Source organism: Armigeres subalbatus, chromosome 3, assembly GCF_024139115.2.
Source record: "Armigeres subalbatus isolate Guangzhou_Male chromosome 3, GZ_Asu_2, whole genome shotgun sequence".
NCBI classification, from domain to species: Eukaryota; Metazoa; Arthropoda; class Insecta; order Diptera; family Culicidae; genus Armigeres; species Armigeres subalbatus.
The window spans coordinates 200,822,777-200,849,982 of NC_085141.1; the positions used below are offsets into that span (position 1 = coordinate 200,822,777).

General features: G+C 41.4%; 1 protein-coding gene across 3 annotated transcripts in view; it reads right to left on the reverse strand.

The window, feature by feature from the left end:
• Positions 1-27,206, reverse strand: part of LOC134226113 (N-chimaerin) — a 128,493-nt gene that overhangs the window by 18,121 nt on the left and 83,166 nt on the right. The gene's annotated exons all lie outside the window — the stretch shown is intronic.

Genomic DNA, 27,206 nt, shown 5'->3' on the forward strand with positions numbered 1-27,206 from the left:
CTGCCCATCTCGCTCGCTGCGCTCCACGTCGTCTCGTACCTGCCGGATCGGGAGTGAACACCATCTTTGCAGGGTTGCTGTCCGGCATTCTTGCAACATTCCCGGCCCATCGTACCCTTCCGGCTTTGGCTACCTTCTGGATACTGGGTTCGCCGTAGAGCTGGGCGAGCTCACGGTTCATTCTTCGCCGCCACACACCGTCTTCTTGCACACCGCCAAAGATGGTCCTAAGCACCCGTCTCTCGAATACTCCGAGTGCTTGCAAGTCCTCCTCGAGCATTGTCCATGTTTCATGTCCGTAGAGGACAACCGGTCTTATTAGCGTCTTGCACATGACACATTTGGTGCGGTGGCGAATCTTTTTTGACCGCAGTTTTTTTCTGGAGCCCGTAGTAGGCCCGACTTCCACAGATGATGCGCCTCCGTATTTCACGACTGACATTGTTTTTAGCCGTTAGCAAGGATCCGAGGTAGACGAATTCCTCGAGCACCTCGAAGGTATCCCCGTCTATCGTAACACTGCTTCCCAGGCGGGCCCGGTCGCGCTCTGTTCCGCCCACAAGCATGTACATTGTCTTTGAGGCATTCACCACCAGTCCAACTTTTGTTGCTTCACGTTTCAGGCGGGTGTACAGTTCTGCCACCTTTGTAAATGTTCGGCCGACAATGTCCATGTCATCCACGAAACAAATAAATTGACTGGATCTGTTGAAAATCGACCCCGACTGTTACACCCGGCTCTCCGCACCTTCTAGCGCAATGTTGAACAACAGGCACGAAAGTCCATCACCTTGTCTTAGTCCCAGGCGCGATTCGAACGTACTGGAGTGTTCGCCCGAAATCTTCACACAGTTTTGCACACCATCCACCGTTGCTTTGATCAGTCTGGTAAGCTTCCCAGGGAAGCTGTTCTCGTCCATAATTTTCCATAGCTCTACGCGGTCTATACTGTCGTACAGATGATGCGTTGGGACCTGGTATTCACGGCATTTTTGAAGGATTTGCCGTACAGTAAAGATCTGGTCCGTTGTCGAGCGGCCGTCAACAAAGCCGGCTTGATAACTTCCCACGAACTCGTTCACTAATGGTGACAGACGACGGAAGATGATCTGGGATATCACTTTGTAGGCGGCATTAAGGATGGTGATCGCTCGAAAGTTCTCACACTCCAGCTTGTCGCCTTACTTGAAGATGGGGCATATAACCCCTTCCTTCCACTCCTCCGGTAGCTGTTCAGTTTCCCAGATTCGGACTATCAATTTGTGCAGGCAAGTGGCTAGCTTTTCCGGGCTCAGCTCCGATACCATCCTTACCAGCTTAATCCTTAAATTTTAAGAAATGTCTCTTCTCCGTGGAAACTTGATGTTGCTGAGAGCTTGGAAATCTACCGACAGGTACAAACGCGGTTGTTGAATAAAGATCAAGGAAATGGTAGCTCCTGGCTCTTCAAGTTTATACCTAAACATTAAGCGCATCAAGCGAGTAGAAATAAGCACCGTAGTAAGATAAGTACCTAGATAAATTATTATACCTACGCATAGTATAAATAGTGTAAGCTGCGATCATTTTCTTCAAGTCGAGTCAAGTACGAGACACTGAAGACGGCCTTACTGTTGAGGTCGAAATACGTCTCGTCTTATGACAGGCTTTAATGGTCTTTAGCTGTTGGATGGCATCCTTAACTTCCCTCCAGGTGGGTTGGTTGGTTTCCATCGTCCGCTGAACTGACGTAGTTATCTCTTCCGCTGCCTTGACTTTCACTGCCTGTACTCTCAGCACCATTCAAATGTGCCTCGTACTGCTGCTTCCACCTTTCGATCACCACACGTTCGTCCGTCAAGATGCTCCCATCCTTATCCCGGTACATTTCGTCTCGCGGCACGAAGCATTTGCAGGATGCGTTGAGCTTCTTGTAGAACTTGCGTGTTTCTTGAGAACGGCACAGCTGTTCCATCTCCTCGCACTCCGTTTCTTCCAGGCGGCGTTTCTTCTCCTGAAAAAGGCGGGTCTGCTCTCTCCGCTTCCGTCTATAACGTTCCACGTTCTGACAGGTACCTTGCTGCAGCGTAACCGCCCGCGCTGCGTCCTTCTCCTCCAGAATCTGTCTGCACTCTTCGTCAAACCAATCGTTCCGTCGACTTCGTCCCATATACCCGACGTTGTTCTCCGCTGCTTCGTTAATGGCTGCTTTAACTGTATTCCAGTAGTCCTCAAGAAGGGCCCCATCGAGCTGCTGAAGTTGAAGAACCGGCCTTTGATCGTCAACCTGCACATTGATCGGCCACCACTCGATCACGCGTCTTTGCATATCGCCCTTCACTATGAAAGCTGTTCCCAGCTCGTGTGTGTTGCCGCAGCTCTGGTAGATGGTATGATTACCTCTAAACGTTCGCACCATTGAAATCTTATTTCCTTCCAACAAACCTCCTGCAGCGCTACGATGCCGAATCCACGGTCCTTGAGCACATCGGCGTGTTTGCGTGTGCTCCCGATGAAGCTGAGAGATTTGCAGTTCCACGAACCGAGTTTCCAATCGCTAGTGGTCTTCGCCAATGGTTCCGGTCCGTACTCTCTTGTTGATTGTTTGTTGCGTGAGTTTTTTTGGCTGGCTTGCAGGGCCTGACATCAAACCCCCTAACGAGTGTTACATGCCGCTATATTTTTTAAACAAGTTTTATGGTACTTTAAAGGCATTTTCCAATCCGAAAATTGCCTAGACCGGCACCGGGAATCGAACCCAGCCACCCTCAGCATGGTCTTGCTTTGTAGCCGCGCGTCTTACCGCACGGCTAAAGAGGTCCCATCTCACCACTCTTAATGACACTTAATGTCTTAATGTCACAGTGTCACCACTCTTAATTACATACACACCCGTTTCAAATCACTCAGAGACTGAGTGAAATTGTATTGCCGTCTCTTTTTTCCCACGGAAAAGTTACTCAATTTTCATAAAAAGTGGAACTACTCAAAATTTGAGTAGTTCCACTTTTTACGAAAATTGAGTAAGATTTCCGTGAGAAAAAAAGAGACGGCAATACAATTTCACTCAGTCTCTGAGTGATTTGAAACGGGCGTGTACACTCTGCGTTTGAAAAGTTTTTTTTTCATTTTTTTTTTCCTTGCATTCACACCACTGTAAATCTGGGTGCTGCGGATAGAGCCGCTTTTCTGCTCTCAAGCGAGTAGCGGTATATTTTGAAATCAATCCTATAAGCAGAATTATTTTGCAGCTCTCCGGCTGTCAAACATTTCCCGCTCTTCGAATTTCGCTTTCCATGCTGCATGAAGGCGCACGAATGCGCAAGACTCTACATGACTTTACGATGGTTTACACACATTCCTGCTCCAATCAGCTGCTGTATCTCGTGAAATCTCGTAACGAGTGCTTTTTAGTTGCTTTCCTACTAATTATCCACTCGAAATATAATGTGAATGTATTTTTTACACGAAATGCAAAACTCAAACTAAGTTTATTTTTATGTTTTCCCCAAATAATAACAATACTTCTCAATATAAGATCTTAAACGAACATAACCACAATCTTCAATGTTTGGCTCCGGCACAATAGAAAATTTTGGCTTCAGTTTGACAACCAAATCGATTCTATCCGCTCCACCCAGCTGTAAATGCATTTCTGTCGTTGGTGGTGTACACAGAAAAAATAAATAATCTAAAAAAAGTAGGTAGTTTTTGTGCGGCCTAGTTCTGCCTAGGGATCCTATATTAAGAGATGTGCGAATACTTTTCCAGACGATTTAGCAACGCTGTTACATTAGTAAACAAATGCCATCACTTGCCGCAGCGCAAAATGTTGGAGCTCGTACATGGCTTTTGCGCATAATGGCATTTTCAGATTTCGTTATCTAACGTCCAACAGTGCATTATCACTCGAATAAAAGTTCAATACAAATGAACAAAATACCATGCATAAACTAGACTACTTCTACTGCCAATGTAAAACAAATTGTTTATTCGACAAAACTTTTCGTAAAATCTTTTCATTACAATCGCAATACCTCTCAATCCGCAACAATAACAATGTTCATTTGGCTCAGATTCTGACAGCTCTCAATGCTCGATTGGCTCAAGATGGCCGCTTCCGCATATCTCTGAATGTAGGATCCCTAGTTCTGCCGAAACGAGCTATCCGTCACGGTGTGTGCTGTCTTATCGCGCGTGCGACTCCGTTCGTTGTCCGACGAGGGAAAAGGCAAAGCCATGGTCCAATGCACCGAGTTCATCATTGACGTTTGAGACGGGCGCTGTTTACTAAGAATGAATACTTTTTCATTCATCGAGTTCATGCAAGTGTTGTTACCCTTCTACAGAATGACTCGGGTTATCTACCGTGCTTTATACATTGTCACTTACCGGCCATTCCGTCCTAGGTGGGTTGAACCTGTAATTGAACAATAGTTTCTTCCTACCGCAAATTATCATTCCACTTCGATTTTAAATTAAACAGATTTATTGCATGCATGCTCTCTTTATTTACCGTCCGGACACTTCTCACTTAATTCTAAAAGTCTGTGCACACGCGAATCGTTGGGGCCACCTGCTTCTACACCTTCCAGCTTGATCATTTACCTTGCCACGACACTCGAACTCACCGCACGGATCTTGGGGCTTCCTCCCCGATGCCGATTCTTCGCTGTTAGCCGCTATTGGACAAGACGACACACTGTCTCAGAATGCAAGCAGCAAACACTGCTCTACGCCCAGGAATGCATGGAATCGGGCTCCGGTCCGATCAAAACGATGACTAACACCAGCGCGACACTTAGACGAGGGTTCACTTCTTTTAAGGGGATCTCTGCTTGGTCCATCGGAGTTCGGTCACCATGAAAACCACCAATCGTTCACGAGTTTTACGCCGGTCGAAGCTATTCACCACTACAATGGGGACACTGGAACAATAGCGCTTTGCGGGGACATTGTTCTTTCCTTGGGACCTCAGCGTCACGTGGCACTCGGGTCTTACCGATCCGGTTACGGATCCAGGGATCTTGACTTGTGTCCCTTGTCACACGGACAACTCAATAACTCCCACCGACACTTCTGTTCCAACCCGCTTACGGATCACCGCGACTTTCAACTTCCGGACCTCCGCGTCACGTGGCACTTCGGGTCTTACTGATCCGGTTACGGATCTACAGATCTTGACTTGTATCACTTGTCACACGGACAATTCAATAACTCCCACCGACACTTCTGTTCCAACCCGCCAACGGATCACCGCGACTTCCGACTTCTACTTCCACCGTCACTCTTCGTTCAACCCGGCTACGGATCGACGGAAGTTTCCACTTCTCCCAATCGTGAAGCGGTCACCACAATACCGGCCAATACTCTTCTACTTCGAACTATCACCGGATTGATGCGTGTGGATATCCAAATAGCTACACAACGGCAATGCTTGTCCACTTTTCCCACTCTAACCAACATCGAAGAAACCTTCCGTAATACGTCTGGAATGTTTGGCTGACAACACGGGACTCTTTCCTATTATCGATGAGTTCGGTCGGGCCTGCAGATGCGCTGGTATATCTCGTTTCTCCGCTCTCTCACGATGCTCGCCACATATACTTAACCTAGGGATTGTGTACAGTGGATTATCATCTTTTGCTGCTACCACAAGCGTGGTTTGTTTGTTCGAGTGTGTGTTATCCCTTTCGGGAATCACTCGTATCCCGCAATGTGTTGGGTCTTTGCCTCTTTACGTTTTCTGGTTTCGTTGTATTAAGAAGATTATCCACTGTACATTTTCTCCCATAGTATTAATGCCCTGATCGCGTCAAACACTGATGAGTGGGATCAAAGTGCGACCTCGCTGTGCTATAATAACAGTATCAACTCTCCCTCAATCCTAATGAAAATTGAATGATCAAACATTGATTGATTGTTCAATTTTCCTATTCAGGCTATTCATACCTCTAACCGCTACACCATTTTCTGCCTCAAACCTACATCCTTGTTGTAACATTTAATGTATTTTAATAAATTGCATTCATTTGGTGTTTATTGCATTTCCTTATTATAATAACGGTTCTAACCTTCAACCCACATCAAAGAAAATCATTATTAGTTCTAATTCTACTACAACATTACATACAATGTCCCAATCGATTAATGGATATTAGCAAAACCTATAGACTTATTAACCTCCTTGCGGGTGTTAATATATCCATTAGGGGTTAGTCACAAGTTTTTTATTTACAACTACATATCGAATGGGTTATTCAAATTTATATCTAAGGTGTATCCAACTTGACCATCCAACGTAGCTTACTGAATCCCTTCCCAAACTGCCCTTCTATCCTGAACTGAGTAACTCACACTACGGCTTCGGTGACATATTTCACATTCATTCCGCTCAGATTGATATTTATTTTTCTCTCGCAATTCAACAGATTCAGTCTCATATCAACTATTTTACTCATTTTCACCATGGAAAAAGTAATTAGTAATTAGTCACCCTTGATCGTTGCATCAGAGAAATCAATATAATGGTTCATTATTATCGTTTACTGAAAAACAATAACAGAGTTGTATCCGTTCCTGATTTTACTAATATTGAACAATTTACACGATATCCTGGCTATGCTTTGGAGCTATCCACTTTTTTTATGATTTCAAGTGGCACGCGGGCCACCAACCAATATTTTTTTCCTTTCGCATCTTCTAACTCGTAAGAAGAGTTTCCTCGCTTCCCGATTATTTTGCATGGAACGAATAGGCGGCCATACTTGGCATTATATCGTTCTCCCGCGTTGGAGATTTTAAATTTTTTTCGAAAAATCGATTGGCCTATTTGAAAATCCACTGGATTTTTCCTAACGCGAAGGTTGTAATTATGCGCCGCTTTACGATACGCCTTCTGTAGGTTAAGTGATACGTATTTCAGGGTCTCCTTTTTTATGTGATCAGTACGTTCCACGTATTTTACTAAACTTTCTTCCGCCCCTTGTGGTTCTTTGTTAAAGTCTTCTCCTGATAAGCTTATTTCGTGTCCGAACAAAACAAAAAATGGTGTACAACCCGTACTCGAATGGATCGTATTGTTTAATACGAACTGAATTTCGGGAATTCTTGAATCCCAGACACGCTGGTCCTCACGTACATAGGTGCGTATGCACGCATTAACTGTCCTGTGAACTCTTTCCACCGGATTCGACTGACTATGATATCGGGTAATTAGGAAATGCTTAATTTGGAAATCAGTCAGCATAGTTCTAAACTGTTTTGAAACAAAACTCGCTCCATTATCGGAGATGACTATCTGTGGCACTGAATTTCTCCAGAACCAGTCCTCTCTGAGCATTCGACAAACCTCAGTGACGTCGATTCGTTTCATGGGGTACAGTTGTACCCATTTGCTGAATACGTCAAGAACTACTAGTAAGTATTGGTTTTTTCGTTTGCTCAAAGTAATTGGGCCCACAAAATCCAGTGAAATAATTTGCCATGGTCTGTTAGCGATCCTTTGCTCTCCCATTTTAGGGATCGTGGAACTGCTGAACCCTTGCATTCTTTGCAAGTGATGCATTTTCTAATGTACTGTTTTATGTCTTGAGCCATCCGGGGCCAGTAAAAACGAAGTTTGATCTTAGCAAGGGTCTTTTCGTAACCCATATGCATAGATTGATCGTGTTCTTTTTTAAAATCTCTTTCTTTTTTCTGGTGGTGGCACTTGCTTCCATTCAAAGCGGTAGTCACCAGGTATCATTGGTAGATACAAATTTCCAGATTTGACCGTTTTCGATTTTGAAATCTGGAAATTTATCCGGAAACTTCAAGATCTTTTCACGTAGAGTAACATACCAGATTGACTCGGTATTGGCACTCACTGTGGTAATGCTCCTCGAGAGGGCATCTGGCACAATATTGTCCTTGCCTTTACGATGAATGATGGTGATGTCATGTTGTTGTAAGGCTAAGCTCCACCGGCTCAGCCGGGATGATGTTTTCCATCTTGTCGTCATTATATAAGACAATGCTGAGGAGTCAGTTACTAGTGTGTAATGACTACCCTCAACATAACCTCGGAAGTGTTCTATTGCTAGAATGGCCGCTAGTGCTTCCTTCTCGGTTGCATGGTATCTTTGTTGGGCTGCTGATAATTTTTGGGAAAAGTATCCAATCACCCGTTCGGAACCTTCTTAAATTTGAGTCAAGATACCGGCAACAGCGAAGTCGCTTGCATCCGTTTGTATGCAAAACTCCTTGCTGAAATCCGGGTTTCCTAATATTGGAGCTGAAATCATTAGTCGTTTCACCTTGTTAAAGGCTTTGTTGGCCATTTCAGTCCAACGAATTTTCCGTGGTTTGCCTTTTAATAAGTCCGAGATTGGACCAGTTATTCCACTGAAATCCGCGATAAATCTTCTATAATAATTAGTCATTCCGAGAAATCGACGCACTTGTCTTACTGTTTTCGGAGTCTCGAAGTTGACGATCGCCGTTATTCGGTCAGGATTCGGGCGGATCCCCACCGGTGTTATAATACGTCCTAAGAATGGCAATTCCATTCTACAGAACAGAGACTTCTCCAGATTTACAGTGAGATTAGCTTGGCGTAACCGTTTAGCTACCTCTGATAAATCTCGCATGTGTTCTTCAAAGCTGTTACTAAGGATGATAATATCATCAAGATAGATAAAGATCCTGGGTTCAAGTTCCCCATTCCCCAAAATATTATCAATCAACCTTGATAACGTGGCTGGACTATTCGACAGTCCAAAAGGCAGCCTAGTATACTGAAACAGACCTTTTCCTGGAATGGCAAAGGCTGTATATTTTCGAGACTTCTGGTGAAGAGGAATCTGTAGATACGCTTCCTTCAAATCGATTGTGCTAATATACTTAGCGCTCTCGAGCCGACTTAATATTCTTCCAATGTGCGCTTGCGGATATAGGTCCCTAACCGTTCTTTCGTTCAGACGCCGAGCATCTAAACACAAGCGAATTGCTCCATTTGATTTCTTTACCGGGATTACATTTAGACACCAGTCTGACTGTGCGGGTTCAATCACGCCAATTCTTAGTAATCGGTCAATCTCTTCGAACAGACCTTTCTGTACATGAGGAGACACTGGGTAGGGTTTTAAGTAGACCGGTTTAGATTTAACACATTCTTCTTTAATTTCGATCACATGTTCGGTCAATGTTGTTGTTTCTAGAATATCCCCTTCCTGTTTCTTGAAAAGTTTCTGCACCTCTGCCAGCCATGCCAATTGCGCATCGTTGAGCAACTGCATTTTAGTCGTCACCGTTGTTTTTTCTTGCTCAACTCCTAAATCTACTTGAACTGAGTTTATCAATGTCCTGTCCCCATTCCCTACCATAGAGCTAGAACAAATTCTCGTTGGTTTCACTTCATGACCCGAGGGAAACCTCAAGCTAATCCCGAAAGCTTGGAAAAAAGTCATTCCACAAAGTCCTTCGCTTTTTAGATCTTTCGCCCAATACGTTTCTACAAATTCTGTTTGTCCCATATACGAAAACGGCAAACTACATACTCCTGTGTTTTCTAATAATGTCCCATCTGCCATCCTGAGTACTAATTTAGCCGGGGATAATTTTATTTTTAGACTGTCAATGAGGCTCTGATCGTGTCGTAAAACCGTCACTTCACTACCACTATCAAGCATGCATGTGATGTTAAATCCCATCACATCAACTTTAATGAATGCCCTGCTATCTACTGGTACATAAACTGTTTCCACCGACTTGGACTCGGTTTCTTCATAATCTGTTTCTTCGGCTTCCTTGAGTCCGAATTTCCTAAGCATCTCATCTATTGTATTCTCCCACTGCTTCACTTCTTCATCGGTCGGTAAACTGAGAGGGTGGACAGCCTTTAGGCTGTCCGTTTTACGTTTTTTGAACAATATCTACAATCTTTAGTTTGTTCACCTTCCAGTCCACATTTCCAGCAATACCGTCTACGCCTGCTTTCACATTCTTTTGCAATATGTCCTGTTCCTCTGCAATTGAAATAAACATCCCTATCGGGTGGCTTATATTGATTCACATACTCCTGACTTTTCTTAGTCTCCGCGACGCGATATTTCCTGTTCTGCGAAGCTACTTGCACATTTTGCCTGTTGTGATCATTCCATTGATATCCACTTACTGAGTTCAAAACAACACCTTCACTTCCCGTCTGATTATTTTGAGATAGCCGTGAACTCTCCCCAGAACAGACCGCATTAGTTTGACCAGTTTGCCACAATATTGGTGTTAAGGCGTCCAACTTATTTCCCCACCTTTCTAGTTCCATAAGAGAGTTAATTTGAACTAGCATCAAGGATTTCCTGAAATCTAAGCGAACATTCCTACAAACTGTAGCAATAAGTTCGTCCTCTGATAATGGATCTGATAGAGAACGGTTTTTCTTCAGTATATCGGTATAGAAAGCTTTGAAACTTTCATTCCGTTGTTGCCTGCGGCTGTACACCTGCATTCGGATTGCAAAATCTAAATCCGGGTGTTGGAATTCCTGCCTTAAACCCGATATAACTTCTGACCACGTGGTAAAAGTGATAGAAATTTCTCATATACCACTCCTTGGCTAGCCCAGTGAATAAGTGATAAGCTGATCTAAGCAGTTCCTGTTCAGTGGTCTGTTCTGCGGTAGCATAATGATGAACTTCCCAGAGAAATTCATTTAGTTGCATTCCCTGGTCGTCCCCGGCATATCGAATTTTCCAGCTGGATACTGGTAATTTCTTCACAATGTATGTAGTATTTGACGCGAGTCTGGGATCCGAAAAAGACCTTTGGTTCAAAATTATTCTGAGCGTTATTTCTTCCATCTTGTACGGTTGGGATTTGAAATGACGAGTTTGTACCTACTGACCTTGTTGCGAATTACTAGTAATGAAGGGATTTTTTTGTTCATTTGCCGAATAATGCCTAGTTCCTAACTTCGGGATCCTACTATTCTGTGGAAATGTGAAAAATTTGATATCCTGAGGATCAGTATCCTGAGATCTAACCTGATCTAACTCAATGTTCTTTTTTGGGATTGTCCCCAAACGAACCATTGCTGGTTCTTCATTCTCCATGTCCAAGAAAGGGTTTGTAACATTCTTCCCGATAGCAAAAGGATTCGATCCGCGGCGACTTCCAGCTTTACCGGTTTCTTGCTGAAATTCCATTCTTAAATTGTTAAGCCTTGTAATAGCGTGTGCCAGATCCGCGTCTGTTATATCTGTACTCTCGTCTTCTCGCGCCTGTTTCCTCTGCCCCCGGTTTGACAGAGGAGAATTAGCCGGTTTACGTTTTTGTCCAATGAAATCGTCTCGAAATGTCGATTCCGCCAATTTACCTGTGAGCGAGAATGAATCTTCATCCTCCTTGTTGTCCCCGCCTGACGCTTGCGTATCTAGTATTTCCGACATTAACACCGAATAGCTGTTCACCAACGCCGTAATTCTCGCCCCCTCTTCAGGTGGCACCATTGGAGTATTCATCAAATGTATTAGCCTATACCCTAAATGTATCAACCTAAATGCGAGCGCTTCCGGTACACCACAATTAGATCGGATGTTTTGAAAATGTTCGTTCAATTTGGCTTCACATACGAGTATCTCTTCACCAATGTCGCTATTCAAATACCTAACCCGGAAAATCGCCTTGTGTTTTTCGTCTATCAGTGCTTTCATTAAAACCCTTCGCTTTTTGGATGTAGACATATGATCGACATCCTCTACCGATCTAATTACTAGTTCGTAATCCAATTCGTCTACTTCTAGATGCTCTGCAACCATCGTCCAGTACAAACGCTTAAACTGTTCAATATCCATCTTTTTTTGTCTGTGTTTGACTCCACCGTGAGTAAATATGATATAATAATGCTTAACACCTAAAAATCAGATTCCTAACCAATTCTTATAAACAAACCAAAAGAAAAAACCTCCACCACTATATTTAAATTCTCCGACGCACTTACCCTACTTTATACAGTCCCAAAATTTCTAATTTATTCACCTACTATATACAATCAAAACCGTTCCAGCTTTGATTAGTGAGATATTCAGCTTTCTCTCGCTTTTGATATATATTGTTTTAAACTAGAGTGTAAGAGTTGATGTGAGATTTCGAAGTGTCGAGCTCGTTTCTATCTCAAGCAACGTACAATCATTCTATGATGATCCCCTCGGCACTGTAATAGAGGTTTCTCAGTCCAGCACAATGTGCATGTTACCTATCTGAAAAAACTATTGTTATCTTATCCACGTTGGATCGCCAAATGTTACCCTTCTACAGAATGACTCGGGTTATCTACCGTGCTTTATACATTGTCACTTACCGGCCATTCCGTCCTAGGTGGGTTGAACCTGTAATTGAACAATAGTTTCTTCCTACCGCAAATTATCATTCCACTTCGATTTTAAATTAAACAGATTTATTGCATGCATGCTCTCTTTATTTACCGTCCGGACACTTCTCACTTAATTCTAAAAGTCTGTGCACACGCGAATCGTTGGGGCCACCTGCTTCTACACCTTCCAGCTTGATCATTTACCTTGCCACGACACTCGAACTCACCGCACGGATCTTGGGGCTTCCTCCCCGATGCCGATTCTTCGCTGTTAGCCGCTATTGGACAAGACGACACACTGTCTCGGAATGCAAGCAGCAAACACTGCTCTACGCCCAGGAATGCATGGAATCGGGCTCCGGTCCGATCAAAACGATGACTAACACCAGCGCGACACTTAGACGAGGGTTCACTTCTTTTAAGGGGATCTCTGCTTGGTCCATCGGAGTTCGGTCACCATGAAACCACCAATCGTTCACGAGTTTTACGCCGGTCGAAGCTATTCACCACTACAATGGGGACACTGGAACAATAGCGCTTTGCGGGGACATTGTTCTTTCCTTGGGACCTCAGCGTCACGTGGCACTCAGGTCTTACCGATCCGGTTACGGATCCAGGGATCTTGACTTGTGTCCCTTGTCACACGGACAACTCAATAACTCCCACCGACACTTCTGTTCCAACCCGCTTACGGATCACCGCGACTTTCAACTTCCGGACCTCAGCGTCACGTGGCACTCGGGTCTTACCGATCCGGTTACGGATCTACAGATCTTGACTTGTATCACTTGTCACACGGACAATTCAATAACTCCCACCGACACTTCTGTTCCAACCCGCCAACGGATCACCGCGACTTCCGACTTCTACTTCCACCGTCACTCTTCGTTCAACCCGGCTACGGATCGACGGAAGTTTCCACTTCTCCCAATCGTGAAGCGGTCACCACAATACCGGCCAATACTCTTCTACTTCGAACTATCACCGGATTGATGCGTGTGGATATCCAAAATAGCTACACAACGGCAATGCTTGTCCACTTTTCCCACTCTAACCAACATCGAAGAAACCTTCCGTAATACGTCTGGAATGTTTGGCTGACAACACGGGACTCTTTCCCTATTATCGATGAGTTCGGTCGGGCCTGCAGATGCGCTGGTATATCTCGTTTCTCCGCTCTCTCACGATGCTCGCCACATATACTTAACCTAGGGATTGTGTACAGTGGATTATCATCTTTTGCTGCTACCACAAGCGTGGTTTGTTTGTTCGAGTGTGTGTTATCCCTTTCGGGAATCACTCGTATCCCGCAATGTGTTGGGTCTTTGCCTCTTTACGTTTTCTGGTTTCGTTGTATTAAGAAGATTATCCACTGTACATTTTCCCATAGTATTAATGCCCTGATCGCGTCAAACACTGATGAGTGGACCGTGCGACCTCGCTGTGCTATAATAACAGTATCAGTGTTCATTTTTAGTAAACAGCGCCCGTCTCAAACGTCATTGTGTTCATTCGGTGCATTGGACCATGGCATGCTATTCCCTAGTCAGTGTTAGCAACCAAACCGTTATACGATATTTGCATATCTGTCATCAATGCACTCTAAAAGTGGGTTGCCCAATTCCTAACACACACAAAAGAAAAAAAAAACATTGACTTATGATTTTCATAAGCAACTATTTACATAGCAACTATTTACATAGCAGTCTAATTTTTCAATCCAGTATCCAATATCCGTACTCAATTCCCATATTCAAAATCATCATAATTCAAATTGGAATTCAAATATTTCAATACGATTTTCCAATCTCAAATCCAATATTCCAATATTCCATGAAAAAATTTTTAATCCCATACCAACATTGGAACGTTTTTTATTCTCAATCCAGTTGAAAACCGGAATTGGGGGATAGCGAAGTTGGATTTTTTTCACTATCCGTACGTTAAACCTAACTTCGGAAGTGGTGCGCTGTTTTCATATTGCGAAGCGCTATTCAGCGCACCACTTCCGGATAACGTACGGATTGTGAGAAAAATCCAACTTCGCTAGCCCCCAATTTCGGGTTTCAACTGGATTGAGTATATAATGTAATACCAGGGATTGAATCCTAAAGAGAATGAGCAAGTCTCTCACTTATCACCTCTGTATACATATACGATATGCAGCATCCCGCGATAGACTTTTTTCGAAAGCTGTCATGATAGAGAACTGATTCGGGAGGCTATACCCCATGATGAATTTCTTTTAGAAAGCTCCAAATGCAGGGACCACTGGCTCTGATGATGCATTTCAACTTGTTCTACACAGATGTGCAGTAACCAACACGAAATGAGCGAAAACAAAGAGAGAATCACCATTTTTCTGTGGGGGCTGCCAATCCGATTCTGTTTTTTTTTTCGCACTTGTATACGAGTTTAATAAATTTGTTATCATGGCTTGTTATGATTCGGAACAGTTTTTGCCTCTCTTTTATCTTTGTTGCATTGCAACTGGTTCTTGGTCTACTATTTATGTGTCCTATAGTATTTCCACAGTAATTAATTGAAAGTTTTATTTATGCCTGCCATTGCATGATTAAGTATTTTGTGTAAGTATTCATTTATTCATATTCATAACCAATTTTCACAACTAATATTCTAATCCAAGCCTATCTTTCAAATACAATCTCTAATTTATAACTAAAAGCAGATTCTAAAATAACATAATTTCAATATTTGCAACCAAGCCAATTCCAACTTTCAAATCTAATAATCATGTTACCTCACCATTATCAAAAAACAAATGTTTTAATAAAAACCAACCAAAAACATTCCAAATTCAATATTTCAATTCACATACAAATACGCAAATGCATATTTACTAAACAAATTAATCTAGCCTTTTTTTTTATCCTTCTGAAAATGTCAACTATTTCAGATTTTATGATACTCCAGCTGTATTCCTTCTCATTTTTTTGCAAACAATTCCAGCATTGCAATCCAAAACCAATAGAATTCGATCTGGCAGACCATATCTAATACAATTTGATGTCCTTCCATTGAAAAAATCAAACCAATATCGGTAGGGCTTCAAACATACTCTGTACTGGCCCTTCAAGCTCTATAGCCAATCAGTCCGGTACTCTCACACAACACCTTCGAAATTCAAATTTGAATAGTTCTGCTGCTCCGCATCAACGTTTCTTTACGCGACCATCAAAAGCTGCAACAATACGATACTCTTCCAGAGCACCTTCGACAACATAAGCCAGAAAAACCGATGAGAAAACAAATCATGTTTAGTCGCAACCGATAAGAACAACAAATTATTCAATCTGGCACTTCGACATTACAAGTGAAAACCGATGAGAAAACGAATCATTTGCTTCGGCGTTCTTCCAGAGCGTCTGTGACGTCCCAAGCCAAAACATTCAATCCAGCGCTCTACCACAGCAGCTTCTACATCACATGTCGAAACCGATGAGAAAACAAATCATTAATGCTGGCGCTCTTCCAGAGCTTCTTCAACTTTTTCAAGTCGAAACCTTTGTGCAAATCATCCATTCCGACGCTCTTCCAAAGCGTCTTCGACACTACAAGTCCAAACCGATGAGCAAATCATTCATTCCTACGCTTTCCCACAGAGTCTTCGACATAATAAGTCTAATCCAATAGACAAATCATTCAATCGCATGCTCTTCCAGAGCGTCTGCGACATTACAAGTCGAAACCGATGAGCAAATCATCCATTCCGACGCTCTTCCAGAGCGTCTTCGACATCACAAGTCGAAACCGATGTGCAACCCAAGCAGCACACATGTTCCACATGGGTCACTGCAACTTAAATGAGACTGAATCTGGTCACATATAAACTTAAATGCAACTTAAATGAGACTGAATCTGGTCACATATAAGTTGCAGTGACCCATGTGGAACATGTGTGCTGCTTGGGAAATCATTTAATCCGACGCTCTTCCAGAGCGTCTTCGACAATGCAAGTCAAAACCGATGAGCAAACCATCCATTCCGACGCTCTTCCAGATCGTCTTCGACATCACAAGTCGAAACCGATGTGCAAATCATTTGATCCGACGCTCTTCCAGAGCGTCTTCGACACTGCAAGTCGAAACCGATAAGCAAATCTATCAATACGACGCTCTTCCAGAGCGTCTTCGACACTACCAGAGTGAATGTAACTAAGAGTGGCGATACTGTCAGATTTGGAACGGAATTCATCTGTCATTCCCATACAAAATCGTGTTCCAAACGAGCAGGAGACCTGTCAAATGCGACACATGTCGCCACTCTTAATTACATGCACTCTGGACACTACAAGTTGACACCGATGAAAAAATGTCCCAATCACGCCCACAGGATACTTGCAAAACAATAATTTCCAACCTGGCAGGATCGCCAAATGTGCGGCCTAGTTCTGCCAAAACGAGCTATCCGTCACGGCGTGTGCTGTCTTATCGCGCGTGCGACTCCGTTCGTTGTCCGACGAGGAAAAAGGCAAAGCCATGGCCTGCTATTCCTTAGTCAGTGTTGGCAACCAAACCGTTATACATATCCGCATATCTGTCATCAATGCACTCTAAAAGTGGTTTGCCCAATTCCTAATATATCTCACCCTCACAGTTTTCTCACTCCCTCTCATGAATGATATTATAAACAAAGAGAGATGCATCGACCCATCGTGTGCTGTTCCGTGGAAGAAGCCAAATTTGAGTTATTTTTAGCATAGTCTCGGGTGAGTGAAAATAACATAAATTTGAGTTGGTGAAACTTCATAGTGGGTGAAAAATCAATATGGGAGTAAAGGCGAAGTGAACACAGAGTGCCTACCAAATAAAGAAAGGAATAAAAAAAATAAAGGCGAAGTACTCACCGGATTTTTTCGCATTTTACTTATTTTTGGCTTCTTCCACGCAAGGGCAGATTTGAGTGAAAGGAACCATAAAGTGAGTTGTTTCGCGGTTCCGTGTAAGAGGTACTCACACAGAAAAAATAAAGGTTCCCCCAAACATTGCCTGCAGCGATGCAACGATGGAATCGCGGCGACTAGTTGTTTAGGTTTGGGGGAGTCATAAAGAGTATAGACACTATAGGTTCCATAGACGAGCGCAGGCACGGTTTGGTTATTTCGATTAAGTGTGTTTTTCCACTTTTTCACAGTGTACACGGAGAAACACGTTTACTCATTAATGGGTACTTTTTTTGTTATCTTTTTCTCTGCTGAAAATTTACCCATTTTGAGAGAATAAGTGGATCTACTCATTTAAATGAGTAAATCCACTTATTCTCCCAAAATGGGTAGATTTTTCAGCAGAGAGAAAGAGATAGCAGACAAAAAGTACCCATTAATGAGTAAACGATTTTTACCGGGTAGCACGCGAATTTGACGTCACACGCTGCGTTGCTTGGGTTGCAATAGTGACGTCATGCTCGTTTGGCTACACTAACTGACAGTTCGTTTGGCTACACTCGCCTTCGCCTCAGCTCGTCTATGGAACCTATAGTGTCTATAATAAAGAGCATAAAAACATGTTGGGGTTGTATACACTCTGAGAAAAATCTATACTAAATAGATTATGAGTCATTCTAACTGGCTATTCGCCTGGTTGACCCCGGCTTCGTTTATGTGCTGGTTATACTCGGTTAGTATAACTTTCATTTATATAGGATTAGTATAAAGCGACGATATCAAAAATAGTATTGTTGAAACTAATTTTATTTTGTTTACAAATATTCTATTTACAAAAAAAAACAGCGGGGAAACACTTTTGCCAAACATATTTATTCTCGGTGATCAATAAGAAAATAGTTGCAACATGATATATTTGAGGAACGGTTCTTATAACATAATTAGAAGCTCGATTAACCTTCTGTCTGTGCTCAAAAAAACTTACGTTGTCTGTGGTCTGGGGTCAAATTGACCCCAAATTGAAATTGCTATAATTTTTTTAATGTTTGGCCAATTTTAAATTTTTGGGGCTGTTTCGAAAGATAATTTAATCATCTTTCAGGTCGTTACCAAAGATTGGCTATTGGTGGGCGGGTACATCGCGGGGAGGAGTTTTAGTGAACAAGGGTACAAAAACATTGATTTTTCATGATTATTTTACTTATATCCGAAAATCCAACCCATTTTGAACTGCAACTTTTTCAAAAAGGTTATGCAGAAAGGCATGTGCTTTGGCATGAGGCGTTGATAAGCATGAGGTGTTGATAACTCGATCGCCGTCAAATAACGTCGGTATATTTGAATTCATTATTTTAGACTACTCAAGATATTCCGATATATAGAATTCTCCTCAGTGTGAATATTCTTATCGCACAAATTTAAAAATTGGAATTATATTGAGCAACACTTTGTAGTGCTAGACATCCTGAACAATGTTGCCGAATACAACTTGGGTGTATGTATGAGGGATCTCAAGCTAAAGCAATATTTCATATATGCAAAAATATTGCAAGTACAATAGCGCCGCCAATTTCTAAATTTGTTTATTACTTATTCCGTCACATGACAGTCCATTCCCATCAAACGAACTTTGTTAAAGACGTCATCTTTACAAATTTCAAATTTGTGCGATAAGAATATTTACAATGAGGAAAATTCCATATATCGGAATTACTTGAGTAGTCTAAAATAATGAATTCAAATATACCGCCACCTAGCGACCAAGCTCTAAACTAATCAATGCCTCATGTCAAAGCACACGCCTTCCTACATAACCTTTTTGGAAAGGTGCAGTTCAAAATGGGTAGGATTTTCAGATATAAGTAAAATAAGCATGAAAATCACTGTTTTTGTACCCTTTTTTACAAAAACCCCTCCCCGCGATGTACCCGCCTACCAATAGTCATTCTTTGGTCGTTACCTGAAAGATGATTAAATTATCTTTCGAAACAGCCCAAAAAATCCAAAATTGGCCAAACATTAAAAAAGTTATAGCAATTTCAATTTGGGGTCAATTTGACCCCAGAGCACAGACAACGTAAGTTTTTTGAAAAAAGTACACTGTAGCGCATATTTTCAAGATTTTTCAAGTGAATTTGCACCTAGGAGATAGATCTCGGCGAGTTTCACCAAACTACCAAAAATTAGGAGAATCGGTTGAAAACTAAAAAAATGGCAGCCACTCAAAGTGGCCTGGGGTCATATTGACCCCAGAGCACAGACAAAAGGTTAAAAGCCACAAAATATCAATAGCCACCCGTTTCTCTGACAGTCTAAGCCGCCTGGGATTTCAGCCGAGCTTGGGTTCCCGAGAATAGTGCGCTGTTAGTTCGTCACATACTTCTGCTAGGAAGAGTAACCAAACACGAAAAAGCACTCCGGTTCTAGCTGACGGTCGTAATTTGTACACGGTATTGATGTTACTGCGTGCCTTCTCCAGTTCCGTGCTTCGTGCCGATCGAAGTACCGAAACCTTTTTGGATGAGGTAGACATTCCGACATTCAGCGGAAGCCCATCGGAATGATATTCGATACTAAGATCCTAAAATTCCATTATTTAATGATATGTTGTCAAAATATTACTTCAAAAACCTACCTCCAACCTTCCGTCTTCCGTTTCACCATATATCTCGATAATCCTGTTGATGTATCGGAACACATCCGGGATCAGAAATGATTAAGTGATGATGCACATGGCAAAAAATGTGAAATTAGCAAATTTCAAAGTAGCAAATACATTGGTGGAATATTTTTGCAAAATTCGGTGATAGATTGAAAAGATTACTTTTTAAACTACGCTAAGTATAAATTTCGTAAATATAAAAACAGATTTGCTTTCATACTATCATGAATTTGTTCTATTTCTGAGTGTACAAGACACGACCGCTCGGCGTAAACTATACGTAAAACCAAATATAGTACACTGAACCAATTATTCCGCTCTATATAGAAGAGAAGGAACCATCCCACAACACTACTACTAAGTTTTAGCAGCATCTCCCACTCTATGAGAGAGTGGGGACTCCACTGTCTAGCGGCTGGCCCATCCCATTCATACAACCCAGTTCAATAATAGATAATACCATAAAAGTAGGCAATTACCGAGGATTGGAACGCGCTGTATAGGGGCTGCATGATGCATGAAAGAACTAAAATTTTCAATAGTTTAGCGTTAATAATCAATAGTTTCAATACTACTGGCAAATTAGTGGAGAGTTTGCGAATCGATTAATATATAAATCTTTGAAATCCATCGAAAGATAACGGACCTATTGACAAATCTTAGATGATCTCGTGACGGTCCCCAATTTTAAAATTTTCATTTTACACCCTATATCCGAGTCTTCCCCATAGACGTTGTTTACGTCAAAAAGTTCAACGAACTCAACTTTGAGTACGAAGTTCAAATTTTTAACTCAATACTAGGTAGTTTTCTCACTCTCTCTTTTAAATGTTATTATAAACAAAGAGAGCTGCATTGACTCAACGTGTGCTGTTCCGTGGAAGACGCCAAATTTGAGTTGTTTTCACCAGGTGAGTGAAATTAACATATATAAATTTGAGTTGATGGAACTTCATAGTGGGTGAAAATTCAACACGGGAGTAAAGGTAAAGTACTCACCGTATTTTTTCGCATTTTTCTTATGTTTGGCTTCTTCCACGCAAGGGCGGATTTTTTTTTTCAGTAGGGGGCATAGACATAGGTAGGGGTTTGAATGAAAGGAACCGTAAAGTGAGTTGTTTCGCGGTTCCATGCACATTTCTCTCTGGCAAGGTGACAACCCATACCGGTTCAAAACAGTGAGAAGCACAGTGGGTTAAGTGGAGGGGAGAAATACTTGCGGTGGAGCCAGCAAATACAAACATTAAACCCCAGACTACTCGTCCAGCTTAAACCTTTGTAGGGGTATGTGGCGGGACCATCATCATCATCAATTCAATGGTTGACTCCTTTTCTAAATTCGCATAGATTATCCCAATAGACTCTAAAAACATATTAGATGTTAAAACGCTCTCGCCAGATATTTTGGTAATTACGGTACACCATTACAAATTGTTACGTATCACGAGACAACCTTCAGATCAATTCAACTGAAGGACTTTTTGGCCGATTTAGGAGTTTCTTTGACTTACGCTTCATCATCAGAGAGTAATGGTCAAGTCGAAAAAACTCACTCAACTATAATAGAAATCTATAACACCAATAGCATAGCATAGCATATGTGATTGTACAAATCGTGGGTGGCTATACAATGCTCAATTGAGCAATCTACTGTATATTGTCGCAAATTGGAACACTGAAGTTTTTTTTTACGCGGTTTTTTTTTACGCGGTACCGACGTAAAAAAAACCGCGTTATTTAAAAAAAAACGACGTAAAAAAAACCGCGCTATTTAAAAAAAACGACGTAAAAAAAACCTATTGGGGGACTTAGAAAATTTTATATGTTGGTGCCTACTGGGGACATAGATTTTTTATGCCGGTGCCTACTGGGGACTTAGAAAATTTTAAATTGGGACTTATAATGGACGGGGCTTCTTCCTATTTGTTTGCTAGGTGTTGTTTGTAGGTCATAGTAAGCTAGTATGGATCGTGATATGGTACATGGTACATGGATCTATGCTCAAACTCATCCAAGAATCTCCTGAAATAAGGCCTTGAGATCTATGAAATAAGGCCTTGAGATCTATAAAGATCTGTCCTCTTGTTTCAAATATGGTACATGCTCTGTGTGACTCATAGAATAGATTGTGTTCAAAGCCTAAGTTATTGATCATCCAAAAAAATCCCGAAGCAAGGCCTTTAGATCTACACGCGTAACCAAAGATCTATCCGCCTGTTTCAAATATGGTGCATGCTCTGTGTGACTCATAGAAAAGATTGTGTTCAAAGCATAAGTTCTTGGTCATCCAGAAAACTTCCGAAGTAAGGCCTTGAGATCTATACGCGTAACCAAAGATCTATCCGCCTGCTTCAAATATGGTGCATGCTCTGTGTGGTTCATAGAATAGATTGTGTTCAAAGCCTAAGTTATTGATCATCCAAAAAAATCCCGAAGCAAGGCCTTTAGATCTACACGCGTAACCAAAGATCTATCCGCCTGTTTCAAATATGGTACATGCTCTGTGTGACTTATAGAAAAGATCGTGTCCAAAGCATAAGTTCTTGCTCATCCAGAAATCTTCCGAAGGAAGCCCTTGAGATCTACACGCGTAACCAAAGATCTATCCGCCTGCTTCAAATATTGCTTGCTCTGTGTGGTTCATAGAATAGATTGTGTTCAAAGCATAAGTTATTGATCATCCAAAAAATCCGAAGCAAGGCCTTTAGATCTACACGCGTAACCAAAGATCCGTCCGCCTGTTTCAAATATGGTACATGCTCTGTGTAACTCATAGAATAAATTGTGTTCAAAGCCTAAGTTATTGGTCATCCAAAAAAGTTCCAAAGTAAGCCCTTTACATCTACACAAGTAACCAAAGATCTATCGGCTTTTTTCAAATATGGTACATGCTCTGTGTGGTTCATATAATAGACTGGGTACCTCGCCTTCTTGTCCCCATAGTGATGGGCGATATTTAAAGGCGCGATCTGGTGGTGACCGATTCATGAGAGAATGTGCAGGTTGAGGATCAAAGACCGGTTCTTCAGCTTAAGCATAATCACCGTTTAACCTACACAACGGAATTCTGCCCATACCCTGAGGGAAGTTAAGGATGCCATCAGACAGCTAAAGACCAATGAAGCAGCTGGTAAGGATGGTGTCACCAGAATCCAGAGATTCAAAAGTCTTACTTCGGAAAATTTTGGATGAACAAAAACTTATGCTTTGAACTCAATCTATTCTATGAGTCACGCAGAGCATGTACCATATTTGAAACAGGCTGATAGATCTTTGGTTACGCGTATAGATCTAAAGGCCTTGCTTCGGAATTTTTTTGGATGACCCAGAACTTATGCTCTGAACACAATCTATTCTATGAGTCACACATAGCATGGGCCATATTTGAAACAGGCGGATAGATTTTTAGTTACGCGTGTAGATCTAAAGACCTTGCTTCGGGATTTATTTGGATGACCAATAACTTAGGCTTTGAACACAATCTGTTCTATGAGTCACACCGAGCATATACCATATTTGCAACCGGCGGACGGATCTTTGGTTACGCGTGTAGATCTAAAGGCCTTGCTTCGGAATTTTTTCGGATGACCATGAACTTATGCTTTGAACACAATCTATTCTATGAGTTACACAGAGCATGTACCATATTTGAAACAGGCGGACGGATCTTTGGTTACGCGTGTAGATCTAAAGGCCTTGCTTCGGGATTTTTTTTTCGATGATCAATAACTTATGCTTTGAACACAATCTATTCTATGAGTCACGCAGAGCATGTACCATATTTGAAACAGGCGGACAGATCTTTGGTTACGCGTATAGATTTAAAGGCCTTGTTTCGGATTTTTTTTTGGATGACCAAGAACTTAGGCTTTGAACACAATCTTTTCTATGAGTCACTCAGAGCATGTACCATATTTGAAACAGGCGGATAGATCTTTGGTTACGCGTATAGATCTAAAGGCCTTACTTGGGTTTTTTTTTGATGACCCAGAACTTATGCTCTGAACACAATCTATTCTATGAGTCACACAGAGCATGTACCATATTTGAAACAGGCGGACAAATCTTTGGTTACGCTTATAGATCTCAAGGCCTTGCTTCGAGGTTTATTTGGATGACCAATAACTTATGCTTTGAACACAATCAGTTCTATGAGTCACACAGAGCATGTACCATATTTGCAACCGGCGGACAGATCTTTGATTACGCGTATAGATCCAAAGGCCTTACTTCGGAATTTTTTTGGATGACCATGAACTTATGCTTTGAACACAATCTATTCTATGGGTCACGTAGAGCATGTACCATATTTGAAACAGGCGGACAGATCTTTGGTTACGCGTGTAGATCTAAAGGCCTTTCTTCGGGATTTTTTTGGATGACCAATAACTTAGGCTTTGAACACAATCTGTTCTATGAGTCACACAGAACATGTACCATATTTGAAACAGACGGACAGATCTTTGGTTACGCGTGTAGATCTAAAGGCCTTACTTCAGGATTTTTTTGGATGACCAATAACTTAGGCTTTGAACACAATCTATTCTATGAGTCACACAGAGCAAGTACCATATTTGAAACAAGAGGACAGATCTTTATAGATCTCAAGGCCTTATTTCATAGATCTCAAGGCCTTATTTCAGGAGATTCTTGGATGAGCTTGAGCATAGATCGGAACACATTCTTGGTTCCATATCACAAAAACCATGTACCATATCACGCGTACTATGACCTACAAACAACACCTAGCAAACAAATAGGAAGAAGCCCCGTCCATTATAAGTCCCAATTTAAAATTTTCTAAGTCCCCAGTAGGCACCGGCATAAAAAAATCTTCTAAGTCCCCAGTATGCACCAACATATAAAATTTTCTAAGTCCCCCAATAGTTTTTTTTACGTCGTTTTTTTTAAATAGCGCGGTTTTTTTTACGCCGTTTTTTTGAAATAACGCGGTTTTTTTTACGCGGTACATGGAGCGACGTAAAAAAAACCTTAGTGTACTTGGGATTAGTACCTTTTCCTATACAGTAGCAGTTGTATACCTGGCCACGTCCTTACAATCACGGAAGGAAGGGAAGGAATGTTAGTTCAACATCTACTAGTGAAGATGCAGGGAACCCATACTACCTTCATAGATGTCTCGGGAAGGAAAATTTGTGTTAGTGGGAAATAGGGAGCTCTATTAGGAGGAAATAGGGAGCTCTATTCGACAATATAGAGCGTTTGTCAATAACAGTATATGCTGTAAAAATAATAAAATATATTCATCAATTTACTTACGATCCGTCCTAAGGAAAAACAAAACAAAACACAAAATTTCGGCAAATCGCGCGATCGTTTTGCTATCCGAAACAAGAGCCAACACGCACTGAACTATTTAACTTTATTACCGGCCGCGCAATGCAAAACACAAAATTTCGGCAAATCGCGCGATCGTTCTGCCGTCCGAAACAAGAGCCAACCCGCACTATAGAAATCTATAACACCAATAAACATAAATTCCCTAACGTTAATACACAAGAACAAATTTTAATCTGTATTTTCTTATATGATTCCAGTATACACTCAGCAACCCTATTTACTCCGACGAGGTCCTTTTAAACCAGCGCAACCGAATCAACCCACAGGATATTTCAAGAGAAGCCAAAGAATTTTTTTCTAAAATCAAACGTAATATCGAAAAAGCAAAATTTATTCAAACTAGAAGTAATCATAATAAGGAATCTTCTTCTTCTTCTTATTGGCATTACATTCCTCACTGCGACATTGCCGCCTCGCTGCTTAGTGTTCACTAGCTTTATGTACCCGGCCTTGCTCGGAATTGCCAGTTTGGTTTTCAGTTTTTTCACAATAAAAAAAAGATAAAACCAATTGGTCAACAGAGTAATTGTGTTAACTTATTGATACTTCATCATTTGATTTAAAGAAGGCTTTTGGAAGCATTGACTGATCTTGAAAAAGAGATCGTTGGTTTGAATAGCCTTATTCCGGGCAAACGTCAATTGCTAAAGAAGGAAAAACATCCACCGATGCTTTATTCCGGGCAAACCCCCATTTTTAAAGAAGGGATCACACTCACCATTGCCTTATTCCGGGCAAATGCCTACTTTTAAAGAAGCAATCACATCCACCATCCAGAAGGAAACAAATGAATCATTGCTTTTCACTGGGCAAACCATGATTCCGATGAAGGGTAACAATTACCATTGTTCTATACCCAGCATGCTTTCTATGAAAGGTTTTTCTGATGCTGTTCATAAATATCCCAAATGCACTTCATGTCGAATGACCTTAGGCCAAATAGTGTTATGTTAATGGCCTGCTTCATTCAGGGATATGTCATTTTCAGGGAAATGTCATATTCTGGAATATGTGTATCGGTAAGAATCATTTTTGGGAAATATCATTTTCGTTGAAGTCATTTTCAGAAATGTTATTACCGGAAAATGTTATTGTCGAAGATTTGCTATTTTGAGGAATTCAGGAAATTTGTTTTTCGGAGCATTGTACAATGTCCAAGAACCTCGAATGAACTAAATAAGAGGGATTTTATTTTATTTTATTTTTTAATCTTTGTTAAGGTGTTTTTTAATCTACAGACTAAGTTCAACACCGGAGAGGGATTTTAAATTTAGTCGTTTTCTAAACAATACCCAACCCCAATAACCTCCCGCATTCCAAAAGTGTTTCCCAGCCTCTCTATAATAGTTTTGGGCAGAGATTACGTGTTTACAAATTTTGTTTGAATTGAACCCATTCAGTAAAAAAGGTATACTAAACTGTTCGTTTACTAAATATACCCTCTCTCTCATTCAGCTATGACACTCCCACCCAGTCTGACATAGTCTTCCTTAAACTGAGAATATGGGTTGCAAATGTGGTGGACATCGGTAAATGGGTTCAAAAGTTATGCTGAATTGACAGATAACTAAACAATACACCTCTCTCACACCCTCCCTCTTTTAAAATGACCTACCCACATCCAGTAAAATTGTTTCCTTAGGACATACAATATTTGATACAAATTTGGTTCAAATCGGTCATTAGATTCAAGACATACATTGAGTTGATCGATTGCTGAACAATACTTCTCCCCCCATACCCTCCCTTTTTAAAAGAGCATCCCTAACCACACTATCGTCGTCTCCTTAATATGAAGAATGTGTGTTCCAAATTTGGTTGAGAACGGCCAATGGGTTCAGAAGATACACTGAGTTGATCAATAGCTAAGCTATACCCCTTCCCCTTTTCTAAACAGCAATCTTAACTCCCCAATCTTAACTTAGCATCCCTAACCCCTATCGTCGTTTCCT